Source organism: Malaclemys terrapin, chromosome 1 (genome assembly GCF_027887155.1).
Source record: "Malaclemys terrapin pileata isolate rMalTer1 chromosome 1, rMalTer1.hap1, whole genome shotgun sequence".
Classification (NCBI taxonomy): Eukaryota; Metazoa; Chordata; order Testudines; family Emydidae; genus Malaclemys; species Malaclemys terrapin.
The window spans coordinates 76425402-76442919 of record NC_071505.1 but is presented as its reverse complement, the minus strand read 5'-3'; the positions used below and the strand labels follow the sequence as shown (position 1 = coordinate 76442919).

Genomic DNA, 17518 nt, shown 5'->3' with positions numbered 1-17518 from the left:
GGTGAGGAGTGTCAACAAAAAACCTTAAGAGAGAAATCTACATTGTGACTCCCCTCAGTGTAATACTCCATATGATTTCACTAGGGGAGAGCTGAGGCGAGGGGAATCCAAAATTTCCATACAAGTTACCCCGTTACTCTTTCCAAATAAATTCAGTGCAGAGTTTGAGTTTATGGCAAATCATTGTCAGTGAATGCTTATAGTGAAAAGCTTCATAGACATATTCATACAGAGCATATAGTCCTAGCAACACTTCCCATGCTACCATTTGTCACATGTGATTACCTCGGATGTATTATTTTAAAGCGAGGATGTGACCCATGTAATGCTACTTGGTACCTTCTTAAAAGGCATAATTTTCAGAAAGCAACAAAAAAAAATATTATTGTGACTTTTAATTGTTAAAGGGGAATAGAAAGTGTTTAACCCATTTAAAAATCTTTCTGTGTTTCCAAAAGGCTTGGGACCATCAGGCCACATGTCCATATTTGCAACCTGATTATTTTTATTTGAGTAATTAATAGGTAAAAGCGCAAAGGAAATGTGGGGCATGATCTTGTTCACATTAAAATCAATGGCAAAGCTAAGTAACCTCACTGGGAAGAGGAGCAAGCTACTGGTAATTTTAAACCCAGCCATTCTGTACCCTGAATTAATTCCTGCTGTTTTATGGTCTTCTTGACTCATAGAAGGAAAATGGCATGAACATATTTCAGACAACACAGTTCAACCAGCTTCATGTTTGATTTTTAGAATAGTAAGGCCCAAAACCTAAAATCAGATAAGTTGAGGTAACTCCGTAGATGTCAGTGGAACTATGCCAATTTACACCAACTGAAGATCGGGTCCTTAGCTTAAACTGCCTGTCGGAATTCCTTTGCAAGTAAAGAGATGCAATATTCGGTGCACACACATTCCTAAGCAGGTGTAGTATGGCCAGTCTAGGTCAGACTTTTAAATCAGATATTGAAATCAATGGGAGTTGGGCACCTTCATACCTTTACACATCTGGTTCTATGCCTCTATATCTGGAAGATTGACCTGACCCACTATTAACCTCCCTTTTCCAGGCTAAGTATTTCATATCAGACTCAATTGTCTGGTAAAAGATAAATAAAGGCAAGTAGGTAAAAATGTTTACAAACAAACGTAAGGTTAATTATGTGTGGTCATGGGTCTGTTTAGTTTCTGTCACAGTTCTACCATTATCATAAGATGGACAGTGGAACAATGAAAAGGCAGCTGTAGAAGTAATAGTAAAACATGCATTGTAAAAGACTGGTAGTTCAGAAAGAAAAATGACTGCAGGCAGCTACTGCTAAGTTCCCAGGACACTAGGGAATTTTCCCTTGTGTACAATTTTCCACTGTACACAGGACTTATCCTTGAGTGTAGAAGAGGAATGGTTTTGTCATAACACTGGTGTTTCATAATGGACATGAGATAATAGGGCCTCCTATGAACGAATTCAATTCTATCCATAAATATAATGGAGAATCTCCCTCTCACTGGTGATTATTGCTGTTTTTCAGTTTTTCTTATTCATTCAAATTTTTATCTCTGTTATACTTGAACTACACAAAGAAATAAAAGAGAAAAAGCAGGCAGATAACTGCAAATCTACCCAGAAAGTTGTACAGTAAATACACTTCAAACATGCAGCAGTTCATTACAGTCAGGGCTGCCAAATGTTGCTCCTCTGCTCTTTTCCAACTTATTTCACATTTAGTATGACTGACCTCATAGGAGTGATGGAGGAGCTTCAGATGAGAAAGTTAGAGCAGCCAAAGTAGCTCAAATAAAATATAATAAATAAAAATATCCCACTGAAACTGCCACCCAAAAATCAAACCAAACATGAGTTAAGGATTTAGAAAAATTCAGTTAACTTCAATTTCACACACCTCCTTGACCTTGCCAAGACTTCACACTTCGAGTAAAAAGCTCTTGTCATGATCTTTTCAGTCTAGTTTTTCAGGCCTACAAGAACCTGGTTGAAAATGGGGAAACATTTGCAAAACTGTCAACAACTTTTTTTCTTATTTGTCCATCATCTCATCAAATGGTGATGAAAATTTGTCAACACTTTTAAATTTGGAAAATTGTGGCCAATTCTACCTAAGACCTGATAGTTCAGCTAGGCATCCAAACACCCCGGCTCTCCACATCCATATAGCTGTGGATCCAGTATGCCTGCTCTTTGTCCACCCTTCCCCTGCCTGAACTCTCTCTCTCTGTAGGTATCCAATGAACTATAATGGATCTGTGTTCCATGGAACACTGCATGTGTAGGCCCCTGTACAGGATCTCAAAATCCTGACTCTACTTCACAGTGGAATAACATCAGCTCCACTACAGATAGGACCTCTGCCACTGCAGGTGTCTTTTAGCCTTAAACAAGCAAATGGTTTCCTTCAAACACCTTCAGCAGCCTGATGAATATGAATATTGTTTCTACAATCTCTCTCTTTTGTGGAGGGGTCAACTCTTCTTTTCTGCTCCTTGACTCTCTCTTTCTCACCCTATTGCAAGTAAATAGAGTATAGCACAGACTGCGACCATCTTTGGATTCAGTCCCTTGACAGTAACACTGAAGAGACTGTACTTTATATTTTGTACTCAAGTCCCTGGGTTTGTCTGGTGTTGATTCAATTTTGGTCTTGGCCTTCTCTAGTGAGTCCAATTCCAGATCTGTCTTGTTTCTTGCTTGGTCTTTGCATGATTTTCTTGTTCCTTTGCCCAAGAGAATGTCTCTTGAGGTGCTGTATTATTTCCCACATCACTGTCAGGCAAATAAGCCAATGAAAATGACATAGCAGATAGATGGTGTAATGGGAGCTAGTTGTTGCTTGTTCTTCCTCTTAACTGAATTGCAGCACTCCCTTCTCACATAAGGTTTATTTATAAATAGATTTTTCTATGCATGAAGACTTTCTGGTTTTGTTTTAAAAAAGTCAGTGATCTTGCAATATAGCAAGAGAAATAATTGGTGAGCATATTAAGGTAAGGCTACAACATATGAACAGTGTAATAATGTCCTTTGTAAGCCTCACACAATATACTCCGATGCTACTATTATTTGTTACTGTGAGCTTGAGCCTTTAAGATGCTGAGCTCCACCTGTGAAGTTCTAAGTGCCCTCAACTACCACTGTGGCCCTGCAATGGGAGCGAAGGGGCACAGCTCCTCACAGCTTTGAGACATATGTAAGTCCCAGAAAATCAGTGTCACATTTGAAGAAAAAAAAATCTAGCTCTGATTCAGTAAGCTCCTGGGAAAATTGTAGCCCTGACCACATGATTGGTTTTTCTGCAATGGGTCATTGGCAACACTCTTATTTATGTAATTCCATCACCATATTATCCAAAGCAGTATTTACAATCCAAAGGAATTGCTTTTCACATCCCATCACTCGGCATGACACGCTGGAATCATACTTTAGTAGTGTTCAGTTTCATAATATTTCAAAAGAAAATAGTGAAAGTATTGAAAGGAAAACATGGGTTTTTTTCAAGCCAGATGTTTGTTGGTATGGACACAAATGGACACTAAGGGTTCCACTTTTCCACTAAGGGTAAAATATTTGACCCTTCCCAGGACAATAAGTACCACTTGTAGTATGTAGTCTTTCCGGTTATAATGTATTGCTAATGCTTATGGAATATGAATTTTCATGTTTTCATAATTTATGAAAACTGATGTAATCACATTTTACCTAGAAATCACTTCATATGATGACTGGGAGAATTTTAGAGAACTAAAAATCTAATAAAGGAAGATGACTGGTAACAGTGCCACAGTATTGCCATAGACCTGACCTTTATTTACACGAATGATCCTTATTCACATATATAATCTGCTGGAAAAGAATTACTCATGTGAGTAAAGTTTTCAAACCTACAATAATTTCATACAGAGCAGTGAAAGGCTAAGCTTTTCTTGGGTCAACTCAATGACAAATACTAGACTGACAATAATACTGTAAATTGGAAATAATGAGGGAATTTATGACATTGTTTATTTCCTAAACAGATATTTTTCTCTTTTGCTTAACTCCTTATAAGGGTCTTGGCTTTATACTATTGCTTTCTGTATCTTAGGTACCAAAATGAAAGAAGGAAGAGTAAGAATTGTAACGTTTACTTTTAAAGGGGACATGCTACTCATTGAAGTATAAAGGTATTAAAAGGATTAATAAATGATCTGAGAAAGGTAATATGCATATTTACAATAGTTCACAAAAAACATTGTAATAGAGTATAAGATCTCTAAGAGGAGGTATTAAAGATCATAAAAATCTGATACTGAAACATAAGATTCCCTCTTGTAGAAAACAGTGTGTGTTCGTTCCTCCCCACCCTCTCATTTGACCCAAACTATGCCCCAGTATTTTGATATGTGGATCTCCTGTGAATACTTCATGTTGCACCTTCAACACTGCTTGCCACCAAATGGGATTATGCCACAAAGACAAGCCTACTGCTGAATGGGGGTTTCAGCCCATTTTTAGTTATTTACTACTAGCTGCTTCCATTACCTAAGCAAGTTGTTGCAGTGTCTGCTACACACATGACTATAGGAACTACCATACTGGATCAGATCAACTAGTCCATTATCATGACTCTGGGAGTAACCAGTACTAAATGCTTCACAGGGAGGAAAGGAAACTTGTAACCGAGCACCATGATTAAAGGAAACATGCAGCCAACTCTCCCAATCACCTTGCATACCAGAATGAAAACCACACATGCAGGTGGTCCATGTTGCTTTAACATCTGCTGAATTGTTTATATCTTGTCATCTCCATACTGCTCCACTGATGAAGAAGCCATGGGAGCCTGTGACTATAAGACAATTTATAGAAATATAAAATAGTTAAGTGCCAAAGAAAGCCAGGTACCCAACTGCCATTAACATTTAATGGGACTGAAGCACCTAATTCCTATATGCACTTATGAAAATGCCAGGCTGAGGCCAGATCTACACTAGCAACTGGTACTGGTATAGTTATCTCAGTTAGGGGCGTGACTTTCTGAGACATTTCTACACCAGCGAAAGCACTAGTGCAGTGCCAGTGTAGATATTTTGTTCAGGAAGCAGTATAAGCTATAGTGACAAAACCACTTTTTTGCCAATATAAGCTGTGTCTATACTAGGAGGGTTTGCCAATATAGCTATACTGGAAAAACTTAAGCCAGAGTCTATTTTGGAAAGGCTAAAAGGGGCAAACGAACATTTCTCTAAAAGCTAGTTAACTGGAAACACAAACATTGCAAGAAAATAATGAAAGCAAGAAAGAACAAATTAAGAATTCAAAAGAGGTGAAAAATCCAAAACAAGGCTGTGCTGCTGTTGTTTACACAGCAATGCTGCACATACAAAACTGACACCATCAGTGTTAAATTTCACTAGTTATCTGATAAGCCAAAACAGAAGACACATTGGCACACTGGGTAGTCCTGTCAGTCACCGCTAACTAGCTTACAAATAACTCAGCAGGGTATACAGACTATTCAGGTATGAGCACTAATGTCTATTTTGGGAAAGAAGCAATTATTTTTAAATCAACCTTTCAAATGAGTGGATTTGAAGACACACTCCAGGCCTCAGGTTTATTTTTTATTAGATAATCTTTAAACCAGGCCTAAAATTTAGGTATTATTAGATAATTAAGTCTTAGAAAACTAAATATTAGTAAAAATATTTCCATGATTTTGTTTTGTTTTGTTTAATGAGTGGGTCCTGGTAGTCTATGGGAAGGAGAGAGAAGACATACCCTCGGTAGATTCCAGAACGGAAGAAGGACCCCTCTGTCCATCAAGAGGAGATAATAAGCCACCAGCCCTCCTCAAGAGGCCAAAAGGAAGGAGACCCCTGGGGAGGATCTATCAGAAAGTTTGTTGGTGAAAGGGGATTCTCTGGAGATGAAGGGCTGCAACTCTTTGTGAAGATCTCTGTAGACATTCACATTTTGGATGCTTCTCTGAACTGAACCTGAAACCTTTGAGATTTTCCTCTTTTTATATATAGTTTAGCTTGCAATGGTTAGACTGATTTACTGGATGCTTTAACATATATTTTGGATGCATGGGTTAATGATGGGGGTTTACTGGGGAGGGGGGGGGGTTAAAATTTCCTAAGAGATTAGCATGAGTGTTTTAATAGGATAAGATTACCATTTCAGTTGAGCAAGGAAACCTTAATGAGAATAAACATTCCTTTCTTATGTGGGCTTTGAACTCAAAATCATATCCCAAACTCATTGACCTGGTTCAGAAATAAGATTGAAATAACTCTAGAGGTATATCTTAGCTAAACAATGACTAATTATGGGTGGGAATAACTATGCACAAGTATTTGAAGGGTATAAATGCCAAAGAGAATTAACTTAACCAGATACAAAGAGCATATCACTATAGCGTATCTACGCCAAGGCCAAAAATCTAAAGACAGTTGCCTAAATTCCATGTTTAGGTATCTAAGTAAATGGCTTGGTTTTCAGAAGTGCTGACCACAAAACAGTTTCTGTAGAGGTCAATGGGAGCTTTTTTGTGCTCAGTCCTTTTTGAAACTCAGTCGAGAAACTCAACTAGGTCAAATTCTGTTGACTTAGCTACTGCCTCTCAGACCTATAGATTCACTACAGTGAAGAAAAAAGATGGCTTGAATGACCTAGTAGGTCTATTCTATATCTAAATTCAAAACTTAGAACCAGAAATGGTTTTATACAGCAAAATCCAGGTTGAAATCCTGACCTCATTGAAGTCAATGGGAGTTTTGTCAGTGACTTCAATGGGGCCATTATTTCACCTAAAACTCAGAGTGAAGTTTTGCCAGAGCTACTCTGCTTCTTCCCATCTCCAAAGGTAATAACTTAAATTTAATGAGTTAGGTAGGAACACGTTATACCTGGTCATTCTTCAAAAATGGAAATAAACATTATATTGCATTAATGATGATTCTGTTGTTTCAATTTAACCTACAGATTAAGCTAGAGTACACATCTTGTTTTGTAATATTGTTTATGCTACTAGAAAATAATAGAAATATTGTGATGTTTTGACCAGTGGTATGCCATACATATTAAAATATATTTCTATGGTATTCTAACGAATGTGATTCATTCATAGAGGAATACACACTGCACAGAGTTTACTAAGAGTAACATAATTGTAAACAAATTTCATTACATGTTGGACCTCAATATTTTCTAAATGTTCTGAAAACTTTATTTGAATTTAGTCCTAAAGCTTCTCCCAGACAAAGATGGAAAACTCTCTTCATGAGCCAATGTAGTATATAGTAGTAGAGGGATAGTCAGAGAACTGGAAAATCCACAGCCTCCATTTTGCCTTTTAAAATTATTTACCCTCATTTGGCCTAATAATAATAATTAATTAATCAGAAAGCTCAGAATTGAAGGCCTTCGAAAAAAATGGCTTGAGAAATATTACAGAGGCTTTTCATTTGACTATGATACTGTAAACTTTACCATCCAGCGCCACATTCTCCTCAGTAACTCTGTTAAGTAGGAATAATTATTCTAACAATATGCTTTCAAACTCCACAGGGCATTCACCACAGCATATGGTTTTGACTCTGACAAGCCTACTCCTTTACTTTAAATTGAAATGGTGCATGGTATACATTTATAAGTAATATTACTGCCTGGAGTATAAAAAATATCTATAGTTTATGGCAAGAAGTTGCATAAAAATCCTTTCCACAATATATTTTTTATTATTCCATAAGATTGAGCAGTAATTTCACAGGCTAATAAAACAGCAATGGTTTTCCACACACATGTATTACCCAACCGTTCTGAGTATGTTCTTTCACTGACATCAGCTGAAACTAATTTGAATTTCTCATTAACATGCACACCAGTATAAACCAAAAACATAATGTTAAAATTGTTTTTCCAGAGAATAAGTAGGATGTATTGCCTGGTGGTGATTAATATTCACTTTCTGCATGAGAAAGATTTTCATAACTTCTCCCCTTCTCCAACACTTCTGGACTATGTAGACCTTTTCACACTAAAACTATAAAAAAAAGCACAAAACAACAAATATTGTTTTTAATCTAAACCACATTTTTCTGTTCCTCTGTCCTACAGCTTTCAATAAACCAGCCATATAGTCATGTGCACATTTATTAAAACAAGAGGTTATGCTGTTTTAGTATTTGCACTTTAGTCATCCTTAATTGTCAATTGTCAATAGCGGAAATAGCTGTCTCCCCTGAGTGGGTGCACAAGGAGCAAGAGGACATACAGAAGTAGACAATACTTTGTGCAGGATGGAGTCAGAATTTTAGTCCTTGAGCCACTTGAGAACAAGGGGCTGGAGAGTGTGAGACTCACCAGCAATGCTAAACATTCCAAAGAGGGTAGGGCAGGGGTATAGCCAGAACCATGACTCTCCTATGCATTAATTAGCAGTCTGTAGCCAGTGTTGTGAAAGAAGCAGATGCTGTACCCCCTAAAGGCTCTCCTCCTGCTCTACCTGGAAGACTCCTACATGCTTAAGTTTCAGAGTAACAGCCGTGTTAGTCTGTATCCGCAAAAAGAAGAACAGGAGTACTTGTGGCACCTTAGAGACTACTCTAATAAATTAGTTAGTCTCTAAGGTGCCACAAGTACTCCTGTTCTTCTTTTTACATGCTTAAGCACTCTGATCAGCATGCCCTCAGCCAGTGCCACTTGAAAACTTGACAACTGTTTGGCCACTTGTGTTTTGAGACCAGTTTGAGACCCATTGTGCTGACCAGTATCGTCTCTTTATATCCATGTGCTCACCCACCTGCTTGTCTAGCATCTGGTTTCTCTTACATTGTAAACTATTTGAAGAAGAAGAAACCATCTATTTTGTTCTGTAATTGTACAGTGACAAGTACAATGATCCATGACTGAGTGCTCCAAAGCAATATCATAATACATAAAAATAATAATAGTAGTCAGTGTCCCTGTCCAATTCAGCTTTGGCTGCTAGAGCATGATAGAGGCCCTCAATCTTTATTTTATTCATCTGCCTAAAATACAATAGTCCAAAAATTAACACAAAGCATTTATGAAATGAAGAAAACACCAGTGGCTTCTCCCTGAGTATGCCACCATGATGACATTCAAGTTGAGTTACACATAGAAATGTAGGGTCCTTTAGGGTCAATCAGTATAACTTAGAATTGTTGGTCACTAGATTTAATTTCAGAGAGTTACATGTCTTTGCTTTAGTGCTGTGTTTTGAATGAACCACAGCAATGTTTGAAGGCAGAAGCATCTTCTAAATAATTAGCTCCCAATTAATATTAGCATTAATGTTGCTAATGATTTGAAGATGACTTCCAAAGGAGCTTTTAAAAGTTGAAGTTGTGCTCTTGTTCCCTCTATATAATGAATAAAGAAGACTTGGAGTTTTTCAAATTATTATTTTAAACCTTAGAAACATCTCATGGCTCTTCCCTTGTTTTGCTAAAGAATTTTCTTGTGAAATTAGGAACAACGGGATCAGACCTTTTTTTTTTTTTTTTTTTTGTGAGCACTGATACCATAATAAAAGGACAGGGGTGTTGAAATTATCTCAAAGAAATCTTTGTCTGAAGTGCTCAATAAAAATTGGAGTAAAATAGCTATTAACAAAAACAACAATCCTAATGATCTTGTCACTTGTTATAAACTAGGAGTGACTCCACTAAAGATAATGAAGTTAGAAATAGTGCAAAACCACTAATAATCAGGCCCAAGGGCTGTGTCTACAATAGCATTTTTCTTCAAATTTCCCAGGGATCATTATCACCAGTGCAGATGCATCAGTAGCAGCAATGGCAGGAGCTACTAGCATTCTGTCCACTACCTCAGCTAGCCCTGCTCAGAGCAGGCCTAGATAATATGTCCATCAGGCTAAGTACCAGCAGCCACTGGTGACCTGAATATATTAGAACTCCCACTATGGCTACTACTAATGGTGATTGTGTGATGGTGGGAAATTTGAAGCAAATGCTGGTCCAAAGATAAGGCCATGGAGTTTTGGGCATTCTGACTAAAAATTCATTCCCTTCTCAATGCTCAGCTTTCTGTCTCTTGACTTTTCACCTTATCATCTCACTAGACAACAGAGTCTTCCAGGGTAGAAAAGTCCTGAATTTCTAATGTAGAAACAAGTAGAATAACCCCACTCTTGACTTTTTTTTTTACTGTTTTTTTACTTTCTTCACAAAAATCTTTCAGACCTTCTTTACAAATCACAATAAGCTTAAAGCTCAGCTCTCTCTTTTCCTTACAGGTCACATTTTAAAATAATTCCTACCTTGATTCTATCCCAGAGGGGAGGCAAAATGCTGCTTAGAGTTCCTAGCTATCTAGGAGGAGTGCTCCGATTATGTCACCTTGTTGGAGGACACAGCACACTCTAGCTTCTGTGGCCAGTCACCTCTCCTGGCCTATGGAGGGGGAAGGTTGCTGGGGAAAGGGCTTGTCCCATCCCTTCCTTGCTCCCTTTGGGTTGGTTAGTTCCCAAGAGAATTCTAGCAGAAGCAGTCCCGGTCCCCACAAAAGCACAGAGATTGCTAGTGGCATAGGAAGGAAAATGCCACCTTCTTTCTGACCTGGGCCTTTGGGTACTACTATAATGCAAATAAGAACAGTTCACCTCTCCATTACCACAGTTTAGACTTACTGAAATTCTGTTTCAATGGTGCAGGATATTAGGAGCACTATACTCTCTCTAACTCCCAAATAGTCAATTGGTGCTTGATCCTCCACCCTGCATACCCTTAACTCCTCTTAATGACAAAGGAAGTTTTGAGTGAACAAGAAATGCAGGATTAGGCATTTTTGTACCTTTTCTTCTGTTAATAAAAACAAACCACATTTTTGCGGCACCCCATAAGTCAATTACTGACCATCTCCAGGTTATAAGTATATGGGAAAGGCAGTGTGATTTTGTTGCAATTATTTCTGCTATGTACATTATGTTGGTAACAAATGTGAATGGAAAATACAACCCCAGAGCCAAGATGTGTTGGGTTTTGTTGTTGTTTGTTTGTTTTAAGGCTGTGTATTGTCTAGTTCTTGGGATCACAGATGTCAATATTTATAAATAATAACTTACTTGATAATACTCATGTAATATGAGAATTAACTTGAAAATAAAATAATCCCTTCAAAAATAGCATTGCTTTTATATCAATACAAGATTCACTTGAACTATTTATTTAGAGGCACTATGATAAAGTTGTTAAAGGCAAAGCATCCAATCCAATGGAGAGGTTTCAATGTATTTGGAAAACTATGCAAACCTGACATTGAAATGCCCATGGTCATGTAATACGCTAACTTTTCCTCATCCTTGCTTAACAAACCATTGATTCAATTAACTAGTTCAATGAAACTCAAACAAAAAGGTCTGTTATTTAGATGGATGTGTCATTTACTCAAGCACATTCTGATTTACTATATTAACTTAGTATGACTTATTGTAACGAGTAAAAGAATGGATTTAAAATACTTTTTAATTTAAAGGAAAAATATGCAGACATGAAATTGGTTTTGTAGATCAGATCTGTTTAATTTAACTTCATGGCTTTGTCACATCATTTTACTTCTTTGAAGCATGCAGGATATGTGTAGTTTTTCTTCAATACAGGAGTGACTTGTAATAATAGAGTGAGGGAGATGGGTTTTGGACTGTTTCTTCCCTCAGTCCTGTCTGTCGTCACATCATCACATTTCCAGGAAGAAGGATAGGCTGAAAAATGGCTCTGACTAAGCCCTGCTTGGTGCTTTTTCAGTGTAAAACTTGAAAGTGACATTCTAGTATCAGGCAGCTGCATTTTTTTCATTCAGATGCAAGGGAAATGATATGAAGCTGAAAGAAACCACAACTCAATCGTCTGCCTTCCACTTAATTTTTCATACAAATTTAAGGTCAGGTTGTGGCCTCGTCACCAGTGAGGTGTGTGTAACATTAGAACAGCTACAGTAATCCTCTGAACGTGATTGTGAACAGAAACTGGGCTGGAGTTTGCTCTCAGTTAAACTGCTGTAAAACTGAGCAACCCCACTCAGGTGAGTTAAGTTGCTCTAGATTTACACCAGTGTACTGTAACTGAATGCAGAATATGGCTTTTTTTGACTAAATATTTAAATAGTCTGGCTTCAGAGCAATGTAACTAATATGTTACTCGATATTTTCTCACTAGATAATAAAAGCATTGTTCATAAATCAATGCTTGTTATTATCATGAGCAAAAGCACAAGCTTTAATTGTAAATTAGGTTTTGGCTACAGCAATGCTTAATGACTTACAGTTGGGTTTGTACTATTATTTGGTAAAAACAAGCACTCTCTATTGTTTGCTCCCTGTTAAACGTGAGGGATGCAATTATTTAAAGACAAAACATATATATCAAGGCAAAATATTAATATTGTGTAGGGGAACAATTCTGCACTGGCAGAGAGATGGAACAGATCCATCCAGACTATCTCTAGCTTCTATATAATATTACTTGTAGAAATGCAGTGGCAGATCTAAGTGTGGGGAGAATTGAGTTTTACTAAAATCTGCAGAATTTAAACTTTGATTTTAAATGAATTAAGATTCTCATCCTTATGGCTGAGAAGAAAACATTCCAAACATTAATGAAAACAGTAGCTATAAGAGAGTTGTGAGCTGTCATCACAAAGGCATATTAACTCTGAAGGTTGCCTCAGGAGGATCATTTAAAAGTCAACAATGCTACTTTGAATACTATGATATAAAAAAAATCACCATTATAATTCCCCAGTCATGTATGGAGAGGGACATGATCCTCTCTCTTCAAATCCTGTGATAAACAGAAATGGACTAAAAGGATCAGATTTCAGGAGGGACCTAGACTGGTGAGGGATCACAACATCAGGAATGCAAGCTGAGATCTGACTGCGGACTGCCAAACAGTATGTAACACTGTCTCAGTATGTAACACTGACCTCTCAGCATGTTTAGTAAAGCTGTTTCTTACAGTGTTGCCTACTTACCACATCATTTATAGTTAATGAAACACCATGAAGCCTGACAGCAGGACCAAGCATTATGGAAACTATGTAGTATGCCAGCCTGGTTCTTCACTGTGTCATGGAGTTACTTTTGAACACCAAGCTTAGTCTGTTTCACACACTGGTGCCAGATTACAACTACATTACACTTCACACCATCAAACTGTGAGACTGCAGAGAAATGAGCTTTATCTACATTTCAGACAAACTTAATGCATCTAAGATTTTAAAAACTCTACAGAAAATGTCCACCTCTGCTATCAGTCAGCTGAACCAGTAATGCCCTTAGTGTAGGCAAGGATTCTGTGGCCAGACCTGTTTTTTCCGCTATATTAATTAAAATTGGTAAAAAGCAGTTTGCTGACATGGCAGTAAGTCAAGCAGGATCTACCAGAGCCTTCCCTATATTAGGGCCACCACCAGTGAAAACGTTTTAGTAATATTTCCTATTGTACACAATGCTCATTTCTCTACAACAGCAGTGTTCAAACTGCGGGTCGTGACCCAGTACTGGGTCGCAGAATATAAGCCATGCGGAATGTAAGGTCGTGGTGGCTCTGGTCAGCACCGCTGCCCAGGCCATTAGAAGTCCCATCGGTGGTGCAGCCCAGCTAAGGCAGGCTAGCTCCTACCTGTTCTGACACTGTGTTGCACCCCAGAAGTGGCCAGCAGCTGGTCCAGCTCCTAAGCGGGGGGACCACAGGGCTCTGAGCGCTGCCCCTATCCCAAGCACTGACTCTGCACTCCCATTGGCTGGTTCCCATCCAATAGGAGCTGCGGGGGTGATGCCTGCGGGCAAGAGCCGTGCAGAGCTGCTTGTGGGCCTCCGCCTAGGAGCTGGACCTGCTGCTGGCCACTTCCGGCGTGCAGCGCAGTCTGCGTTGACAGGACAGGCAGGAAGCCTGCCTTAGCACCCCCACTGCGCCATTGACCAGGAGCCGGCCAAGGTAAGCCCATGGCCCAACCACGTACCCCAATCCTCTGCCCCAGCCATGAGCCCCCCACAAACCCGGCACCCCCTCCTGCACCCCAAACCCCTCATCCCTGACCCCACCCCAGAGCCTGAACCCCCAGCCCAGAGCCCTGACCCCTCCTGCACCCCAACCCTCTGCCCCAGTCCTGAGCCCCCATCCACACCCCAACCCTCTGCCCCAGGCCTAAGTCCCTCCCACACCCCAATCTCCTCTGCCCCACTCTGTTGGGTCATGGGCATCAACAATTTTCTTCAACTGGTCACCAGAAAAAAAGTTTGAAAAACACTGCTCTACAACATTTGATGGTAGCTTTGTCAGAAGCACCTTCCTGAGTATAACGGAAAAGCTTACTCAAATGTATATTTTCTGCAAGTACGTTGCAGAAATCCTGATCCCATTAAAGTCCATTTTTGGCCATTGATTTAAGGGGGTCAAGGTTTCACCCTTTGAGCTTTTTGGGCAAGAAGAAGGGGGCAGTGGTTTACAAAAGTTGGGGATACTAGTGAAAAACAAACTACAGAAATTCAATAAAGTAATGAATCACAGCCAAATGAAACAGCACAAAAGAGAAAATAATTACCTGTTTAGGAGTTCAAGGAAGATTTGTTATTTGTAATAACTATATATAAAATTGTATGTCAACCATATAAATGTATAACATATTTTATTTGTTATACTAACATTTCTTGTGAAAATTCATTTTTTTAAAAAATCAGTATTGAATAACTTGTTGCCATTTCCAAATAAGTCCATACTATTGCAATTTTTTTTTTTTTTTTTTAGTTTTTCATAATAACTCTCTTGCTTAATACTGGCTTAATACTGGAAACAAGGAAATGCAGCTGTTACTTGTAATTTTCCCCAACCAAGTCCTGTGTTCTTTCCTTAACATGATCCAAGAATCTAACATGTGGTGCTTGAGATACTCCTGAACCCAGTATGCTCTCCTGATGGCTAGATTTATCCATCAGTAACATTTGCTTACCAGCAGTAGTATATGAATGAGGTGAAATTTCATTGGAAGAAGCATATTGAAAACGTGTGTGTCCTGATTTGTTACATCTGTGTAAAGCCTCATCCCACTCCCCCCCAAAAAATGCAATTGTATTTACTTTCTTTTAATCTTGCAAAGAAATTTGAAAGTAGAAAAACTGACCCCATGTTCAAAGTCATTATCTGAGACAATGAAGTTGTAGACTTCTGTTTTTAATAATGTCTTGCAAAACAGAGAACGTAACTAATCATATTCATAGGATAAAAGACAAGCAGATTTTCTAGTTTCAAGCCTTTCTGAAGCCCAGAACATTTCACAGGCTTGTAAATGCTTACAGATACCATTCCGTGACTTTACACAAAAAGCTTGAGCAGTGATGAAAAGGCAAAATTAAAATTTTCATTAATGTATAAAACATTTGAAACCTGACTTTATTTTACTGGTTTTAGATGGAAGGTAGCATAAAATTGGGACTTCAGGCTCCCCGATATTATTTTCTACAGGCTTAAGCTTTTATTTCTACATGATTTAATTGGTAGTTATTCCTACTTTCTTCCTGTTGGTCTGTCCACATTTTTATATCATACCAATCACCATAGTAGCTGAGCACCTATAATTCTGAACGATTATTGTCTGGAAATAAGAACCCACAGTAGGTTCATCTGTGCATAAATATTTCAAAAAAGTGTCATATAGACCTAAATACTTTTGAATAAATGAGTGAGATGATGCTCTAGAATTTCTGAAACTTACCATATATTAAAAATACCTACATAAGGACTATTTGAAATTTGGTCCTATCTGAGAAAAGAAAAGAAAAAAACTACAATATTGTGCATAAGCATCACGTACCAGTTCAGCAAAATATATAAGCTTTGATTTCAGTGTAACATAAGCACATGCTTACATGCTTTCTGAGTTTATACAATTAATAATTGGTAATGACAAATTTAAGAAAATTGTGCTTTATTCAGACATTTTTCAGGCAGAAAAAAATAATTAATAAATTGTTTGAGAATTATTCACCCTGACTTAAAATATATAACGTTTTGTTTCAAAATTTTCCTTAAATTACAAAGCACCTCAAAAATTGTCAAAATTGAAATGAAACATTTTGAATTTGTCAAAGTGAATGTTGCATTTGACCGAAAGTGAACCCTTTTTTTTACTTTTCAATTTGCCAAAAAATTAGAAAATGTTTGTTTTCAATCCAACCAGAACATTTTTTTCCAACTTTTCAAAATTGCCAACAAACTGGAAAGTCTTTTATTCATACAGCTCTAAATACAAGCACCCAAATGCCACCCTCTATGTCATTCATTAGTTTCTGTACCTTTGTCAGATCTTCTTTGTTTTCTTGTCTGTCCAAATTAAAAGCTATGTTGTGGATTTACCATGAGTTCTGAACAAATAAGCCTCAGAGGGTCACAATTTGGTCCCTTGTTCCACCGCTGCTTCAGCAGGAAAGTAATCTGTGCCAGCCCTTTACATCCCCCTCTCTGCTAGTTCTTCTGACCAGCACATTGTTGGGATTGTTAGCTCCCTGTCCACCTATTACCTGCTCACCTGTATGGGAAGTGAAATAGAACCTCCTTGGAGGCTGCTTCCCCATCTCTGGTGTTCTAACCTGTGATGCAAGGGTTAAGCAGTTATTTATGTGCCTTGATGAACTGGGGCCGGAGTGCTCAGCACCTTGCAGGATCAAGCCCTCAGTTCATACATGTGTTCCAGCTGACTTTTCAAGATTGACAGTGATACAACCCTATTTATTTGGTACTCCCTACATGCTGAGTAGTAACACTACCGTGTGTGTGTGTGTGTGTGTGTGTGTGTGTGTGTGTGTGTACTGACAAACCATTTACAACTCACATGTGCACACTCACTGGAGAAAGTCAAAATGAACAGAAACTAGGTGTCTTGAAATTCCAGCCTTTTATGTTGGTATCCAAATGTACTACAAGGCCCAATTTTTTTAATATAAAAATTAACAATAATCAGCTTTTTCTTCTCTGGGTTACATCCTGTAGTATCTTTGACCTACAATCCTTAGTCTTCACTTAGGGAAAAATCCCATTGGGTTTTTGAAATCTTGCCTGAACTCTCACTGGGAGTTTTGCTTGGGTAAGGACTGCAGTATTGGACCCTGCATATTTATGTGAGCAGCATTGTCTAAAACACAAATCCAGGAATAGAAATTACAATTTCTGTAGCAATATTTGGTTTTGTTTTCCCTTGAGTGTTGAAAATGAAGCTTCCCCCCACACACCTCCTGGTCATTTCACCCTATGTGTTGCAAAAATATCTTCTGAATTACTGTGGGTTCAACTATTGTTTCATGGCTTGATCCAAAAATACTATTGGAAAAGGTCATCCGAATGCAAGTAATAGAGAGCAATGTTTATTGCAGAATCCAATTTAGTGTTAAATTTTTTCTGCCTCTGTCAAAAAATTATCGCCCGCTATTGCAAGCACATCAATACTAATATTTTCCACACATCTGTCATAGAAAAATCT

The 17518-nt window shown here is 38.1% G+C and overlaps 1 long non-coding RNA gene across 1 annotated transcript; it reads left to right on the top strand.

Moving 5' to 3' along the window:
- Window positions 1–3830: 3830 nt before the first annotated feature.
- Window positions 3831–6043, top strand: LOC128836867 (uncharacterized). Its single transcript, XR_008444843.1, has 3 exons — window positions 3831–3878; window positions 4101–4212; window positions 5737–6043. It is a non-coding gene; the product is annotated as an uncharacterized LOC128836867 (long non-coding RNA).
- Window positions 6044–17518: the final 11475 nt, after the last annotated feature.